Source organism: Hibiscus syriacus, unplaced genomic scaffold (assembly GCF_006381635.1).
Source record: "Hibiscus syriacus cultivar Baekdansim isolate YM2019G1 unplaced genomic scaffold, ASM638163v2 tig00111392_pilon, whole genome shotgun sequence".
Taxonomy (NCBI): domain Eukaryota; kingdom Viridiplantae; phylum Streptophyta; class Magnoliopsida; order Malvales; family Malvaceae; genus Hibiscus; species Hibiscus syriacus.
Genome location: NW_024063078.1, coordinates 1,943,537 through 1,951,514, shown reverse-complemented (window position 1 = coordinate 1,951,514; position 7,978 = coordinate 1,943,537).

Sequence of the window (7,978 nt, the reverse complement as noted above, 5' to 3'; positions counted from 1 at the left end):
AAAATTATCAAGTTCAACTCGAACTCGAAATATAATATTGAAATTTGAACTCGAAAAGGCTTGAACTAAAAAAAATTTAGAAGCTCAATTGAAGCCTAAAATTCGAGCTTGATTAAAGTGAAAGAATAGTTCACTCAATGCTCACCAAAAGGCTTCATGATTTTGAATGCCAAATTACCTCTATTATTTATAGAAGTTAGTTATGATGTTCTTCTATGTTTTTTAGCAATGTAAGATTGTTTTGTTCTCATATTTTTACTCTTTAGACTTTTGGGATGCTCTTCTATGTTTCTTAACCATGTGAGATTGTTTAAAAAAAAACCAAACAATATCATTTTGTTATAATTTGTTAGCCCCAAATTTTTTTTTTAATTATAGTTATATAATTATATTTATTATTTAATATGTTTTACCTTAAATATTATGTTGTAGTTAATTTGAATCATTTTGTTTCACTTGATTTTATGATTTTTTGCTTCGAATATGATTTGTAATATAAAAATTTATTTTTTATTAAATATTTTTGGTATTTTTATTTAATTTTTTAAATAATTATAACGTCGTCCGATTCTTCTGACCGATCGAACTGATTCAACTGATTGAACCAATAAATCGGTAGCATGGCCGGTCCGGTTCTGAAAACCATGTCGGATGCGGGAGACGTTGCAACATGCCCTGTTCGAATGTTTTTTTGGCTAAGGAATGTTGGCAGCTGTCGGGAACTACTTCGCCGCAAGGTTTACGCGTTGCCTTTTATTTTCGATGTATTATATTCATTGGAGACTGATACAAAAAAAGTTTGAATCTTTGTGTTGATGTGGAGAAATTAGCATCATAGAAATCTTTGGTTTGCAGTACAACACAGGTCTTTGGAATTTCAACGCATGAATTGATTAGATTAGCATGCATGCATCAATTCAACCAATACCATCCATCCATCCATCCATCACCAATCAAAGAGAGACGAGATTTTGACGCGTCATGCTCGGATTTTGAGATACACGTTAATCCAACACGCTTTACATCAAATCATCTGCAACTCTGCATGCTTAGGTTTTTCTTCTCTCCATATATATATATATATATTCATTTTGGCATGTTCAATGGTTCTAGTTGTCAACCGAAACCCTGATAATTTCAACAAAAAGCCCAGCCATTGGCATTTACGGCTGTTTCTATGCTTGCAGATGCTGTAACCAGCCTTGCCCTATGCGAATCCATGCAATATCTCACTTTATTTCTTTTACACATTTCCAAAACTCTCCTTATTGGTGAAAATTTTGTTGAAACTGGGAAATGAATGTCATTGGAATTTGATGCTTTATGAAACGGGAAATTCAACCGTATGAATAGTTAATATACGATTAAAAAAAATATTATCAGAAATATTATTTTTTTAATATTTATAGTAAAAAATTATTTAAAAAATTATTTAAAAAATTATTTTTTTATCTAAAATATTAATGTTTTTTAATATATTTGTTAAAATGTTCAATATTAATATTTTTGATAGAAAAAATAATATTTTAAGTAGCGTATTACCAGATATGTTAACAAATCTAATAAAACGCTCAATAATAATATTTTTCGATACAAATAAAAATATTTTAAGTAATTTTTTACCCAAAATATTAAAAAAATAATAAAATTTCTAATATCATATTTCCATAAGTATATATTAGGCTGCATGTTAGACTTTCCCTTATCAAACTGCTTCACCAATGAAACAAAACAAAAAAACAAAGCTTAGTGACGGCAAGGTGAAGTAAGCAGCGCCGCCCTCCGCCTCTGGCACCTTGTAGCTCGAGTCAGGCATGTGGCGCGGCAGAGCTCTGTGAACTTATCATATATAGCGTTAATTTTATTTACGCCTTTGATCGTTTGACACGTCAACATGCATGGAAGAATCAGGTAACGTGGCATGATCTTAGGTGGGGTATTTTACAATCTGGAATTTGTTTTCTATTAACTTTAAGAACTTAATACAACAAAAATACTGTAATGTTGAATTCAATTTCATACTGTAAAAGTAGTTGAACGCAAAGCCTTCAATTTGTTTGTTATTGTTTACCCTTTTTTTCCTTGAATATTTTAATTTTATCCCCAAATTCATCCAAATATTAATTTGTTTTAACCATAGTTTAACCTAAACGTTATTTTTTTAAACATATAATAATATAGTTTGGCCTAAAAATTTTATTAAAATAGAATATGGTTAGTATATACATATAATTTGGGATGAAATCGAAATGGTGAAAAAGTTTGAGGACTAATTTAGAATAGTAATCATAGTTTAAGGATTAAATTAAAATATTTAAAAGTTCAAAGACCAATTTAAAAAATCATAGTTTAAGAACGTATGATGCAATTAACTCTTTATTTTATTATATGCCATCAATACAACTTGCCCATGAACAATAATTTATTTATATCGACGATCAAATTCTTGATTCGAAATTTTAGATGATAAATATTAGATTTCAAACGATACTAATACACAGCTTTAGATAAGTATATCTCATACTACTTTTTAATATGGCAGTGTATTTTGTTCTTTGTTCAGATAACATTTATATATTTATTTTAATTCGATTATATATTAGTGCTTAATTGAAATCATATTTTTAATTTAGTTCGAGCCTAATCGAAAACATGTCACCTATTATATACTTATGATTTGATATTCCAGTTGGATTTTTACGGAATCGATTTGAAGAATGCAGTTTAGATGCTTTCATTGTTATAAAAATGGTCATTTTTGTTTTAGAAGTGTTCATTTTTTGTCATTAAATCTAAACAGGAGTAAAATTTTAATTATTTATGTTATTGGTTTATAATATTTTGATCACTAAGATATTAAATGTAATTAATTTGATGATATGATCATCAGTTAAAAATATTACTTTTTAATATAAGTCGTAGATTTTAGATACTAATTTAATCCATTTTTGCTTTGACGATAAATATAAGGATAAACTACGCGTTTAATACCTAATTTGTCAGTTTTGGTTTGTTTCAGTACTTAAACTTTTATTTTATTTTTTTAAAATCACATCTAACGTTTAGTTTTTGTTTCATTTTAGTACTCAGTCGTTAAAAACTTAATGGACATACTGATGTGGCATAACTCAGGTGGACCCAATCTGAACGGTAGACCACGAGAGAATGATGAGTTAACCAACATAGTCCAGTTTTAGGCCTATCGGACGATGGACCATGGAGATCGGAGGTTGAAGAAATCAAAGAGTTCATCGTCGATTTGAGAGATTGAGGCGTTTTCCGGTGAAACAGATGTCGAGATAGTGTTTAGAAGGTCGAAAAGGTGCAGACTGGAAAGTTTAGACTTCATCGGTTGACGGATGTGATGACTGGCGACTGTAGGTGACGAGCTCGTCCGTTAAGTTTTTAACGGTAAGATACTAAAAAAAAACAAAAACTATATGTTAAGTATATTTTTTTAAAAAAAGTGAAATTTAAGTACCTAAATAGACCAAAACTGATTGTTTAAGTATTAAACACATAGTTTACCTATATATAATTGAGTTTATAATGACTATATGTTATAACTCTATTATATAAAGAGATGATAATTAGATTGTTTGGATCAGATTATGTTCAATTCGAATCCATACTACAATCAATTAGGGTGAGATCATATCTGATTTGAATTTAATTTAGATTTATAGTAAGTCAGGTGTCTACTAAAAAATTTGTCTATGTCGGATCAGTTAAACTTTTAGATCTTTGGGTCATTTTTTTAATTGAATTGAATATTAGTCCAACCAAATATATATATAATTATTATACATACTTAAAAAAATATATTTTATCAATTTAACCATTTATGTTTGATATAAATATGATCTTTTGAATAGATCTATTATTATTATTTATGAATGAGGCACTTTAGTATTTGAGTGTATATAAAGTGATTTCTGAAATGGGTTTTTGTTTGTATGTGAGAAAAATGGAGAGCTAATGAGGAATGCTGGGAGTGTAATGTGGGGACTGATGCTGTAAAAGCTCAGGGGACATCAAATTTTTTAAAAAAATATATATAAAAAATTAAAATATATGATAATTTTAAATTTTAAAAAACGACTGTTTCTATCCATATCTGGCTATATCCATGATATTACGGGAACAAATGACAATTTTTGACAGTAAATCAACTTGATCTCAAGACACAACATTTCATGAAACAACTATCTTTCATTTTCTGGGTCTCTGTCAATCAAAACTTTGTCCAATTTGGTTTCCATTTTGTAAAGTTGGAACCCACCATTAAAGCAAGTGTGAAAGAAATTTGTGAAAGCAATTCTTATACTCTCTTCATCATGTCGGAATGAATGTCCAGTTCGGTTCAGGCTTTCTTTTGTCCGACAGATCGAGATCTTCTTTTATAACTCTACCTCCTAACTTCCTTTTTCAGTATATTATTTTTACTCATGATTACTATTATGTTAAATTCTTCAAATAATGTTTATGGTTTAAATTACAATATTATGAATAAAAAAAATTAAAAGAAATATTTTATAATGAGATCGTGCAATATTCAATTTAAATTAATTAGTTACTGAATTAGGTATTAATAGTTTTTAAAAAAATCAAATATTTAGGGTAAAATTAGTTTTTGTTTGTCCGTGATTTGTTTTGATCATTAACTTTAAAATTTTCATTTTCATCATTTTTCAAATTTCGTTCTAACAAGGCAATCCTTAAGTCTTTAATGTCATCTTATAACTATTTTTTGTTGTTGAAAAGTTTGGGTGATGACAAGGTAATATTGTTGAGAATCTTTTTTAACTATTAATAATGCACACATCCGGTAGACACAACGATCGAATCCAATATTTCTAAGGAGAATAATACTCATTTTTATCACTATGTTGCTTAATGGATTATATAACTAATTTTTTAGATTATCGAGACGAGAGGATTTTCTTCTAAATGTGAATAATGAGAAAATTGAGAAGGAGAAAGATAATATATATGTATTTGATGTCGATTATACTGTAAAAATTACATAAAATTACATAATAGACTAAGATAAGCTCAAATCTTTAATTTGAGTTTTGTCAATTATGTTTTGATATCAATTATGTAACAAACGGTGATCGTTAATATTTTTTCTCAAGTTGATACTCGATCTCTAATTTCATTCACTATGTTGATACTTTTAACAAAATTTTAAAATTATTTTTAAAAACACATGATGATATTATCAATAAAAATATAAAAAATATCAAATATAATTAAAGTTCAATATTAATTTGGGAGAAAAAAGTAATTAGATATTAATTTATAAACAATTTTTTCAAGTATCAACTTGAAAAAAAAAAAGTTTAATTCAGATATTAAATATATTTTTAAACTATATATATATATATATTAAAAAATCAACCTCCTTGTTATTCGATCAAAATAATAATTTTTGTCAAATTTTAATGTTCATATATCAAGTTGGAAGGCCATGGAAGTTGACCGATTAACAAGATAGCTTTCTGATTTATGCATGGAGGTAGACGGGAAGCTATCAAACCTTTTACGGACACTGAAACCAATTGAAAAATTCACAATAATACATATTTTTTTAAATATAATCCACTTATTCAAATGCTCCATGTTCGATGAACATCTAAGTTGATTTTGATCTATCCGATTGAAGAACTTTTAAAGACTCAATTAAAATAATTAATCCAAAAAATGGTCTTAGATGCTTCAAGAAATGGGAGGCCCCGCTAGCTAACATCAGAGATTACAGGTGCATGAACAGAGTCTTCAACCACCAAATTGCCCAAACGTAAATGCGGGGAACCTGTCGCCCTCCAAAACTACACATTTTCTAATTTGATTTAACCCCAAGAAATGGGGGTTCATCTTCGGCGTGAGCTATTACGCACTCTTTCAAGGGTGGCTACTTCTAGGCAAACATCTTGGCTATCTCTGCACTCCTACCTCCTATATCACCGAGCGGTCATTCAAGGGCCTTAGTTGGTGATCCGAGTTGTTTTCCTCTCGAGGATGAAGATTATCCACCATCGTCTCACTAGTCGACCTCGACTCATGTTATTTTGAGGTCACATCTAGTATTCAGAGTTTGCCTCGATTTGGTACCGTTCTCGCGCCCTGGACCGATACCTCGTGCTTAGTATAGGGTACGATAGTTAAGAAACGACTAGGCTCTAGATCTAAGTAAGCGATAGGAGGAATAAAAATCAAGATTTTCCATGCCCAATCCCCATTTGAGGTGTATCCCCACCAATCAATCTCATGTGCTTCCATCGAAATGTTATAAAGTAGTGTGTTTGTCTTATGTTATATAGATTGAATATGCGGTAAAATTACACTTGAGAGAATCAATATGCATCACATCTCATTTATTCATTAAATATATCGTACCATAAACTTTTCAAATCGAATCAAACAAAATTTAGGCCATAAAGTTTAACAAAAATCTTCAAAGCTCAACAAGTTATAAAACAACTATTCTACCGTGTATAGTTTGAAGGGAAAAAACCATTGATCTTGTCTTTTTAAGGCGACCAAAAGACCAAATTCATGCACATAAACTATTATAATGTTTTGGTCCCATAGCGAAACAAAACAAAAAAAGTTGAGCTTTAGGGGTTGTATTTTGCAGTGTTTGATTGAAAATATTTCACTGTTTATTGCAATTAATGTTGCCATATTCATGCATTTAGTACTATGACATCTATATATATATGTGACCCTCATCCAAATAACCAGTAAAAGGTGACAAACATTGTTGGAAAACATCTTTTGGTACGAAGAAGCTTTCACAACATGTTATGTCGGCTGCTATTGAACTTATAATATTTTTTTGTAGGTGTCTGTGAAACATTAAGTTAAAATTGCTGAGGTTTTATGCTTCTAATTTATTTTGATAATACATTTATCTATTAGAAAAAAATAAGTGTAGGGACTTCTCGAATAGGATATGATCATGTACGATTCAAACGAATTCAAATTCTTTTTTATCGGATCTAAGACGATTAAAAAAATACTCATTTAAATTGGAGATTAAAATTACCTTCATTAACTAGAATATAAATGATTAATTTCAATATTTTTAAAACTATATTGATAAAGGTAGTATTATATATATATAGAGAGAGAGAATACATGATACTACTTTTCTTAATCATTTTATGTTTCCTTCCTCATATAATATTTCAAATTGTTATCTTTAAAAAATATCATCATATATTTTATCTTTATTGATTACTAATCGATTTAATGAAATAAAACGTTATATTTTTAAGAAAATATCGTTCTAATAAATTATATAATATTTGGTATTCAATTAACAAATCATACATTATCGGTAATGTTCAGATTTAAAGTATTTTTTTAATGTTGTTTAATTTACCAATTGTTATAGTTGTTTGATTGTAGTTTAATTTCAACTGTTATGACCATTTAATTGCAGTCGTTATAGTTGTTTGATTGCAACTATTATAGCAGTTTAATTGCAACAGGTTTCCAATTTTTTGTTTTTCTGATACCAACGATTTTCAACTATTGAAATGATCAAAAAATTAATTTTTATCTTATATTCTCTTAATTTTTTTTTCACTCTTTCAAAAGCTTAATTAGTTTTAAGTTTTGAGAGAATATTAGTATCATCAAAGTTCACTTTAATTTTTAGATGTATAAACTCTAGGAGAGACCATACTAATCTCAGGAGACGTTCGTCCATTGTAGCGATTATATACACATGACGAATTCATTTGTAAGATATTAATTTACTATGACACAATTATTTATTTAAATTATTCTAATTAGTACTATCATATCGTCTTACAACGATATAATTTTCAACATACATCACCAAAAAAAAAACATCTTATATTAAATTCATCAGGTAGTCTCAATAATAATTAGAATTATTATTCTTCTAAGAAGCTCTTAATTTGAATAACTATATCTATAAAATATATAAACATTATTAATT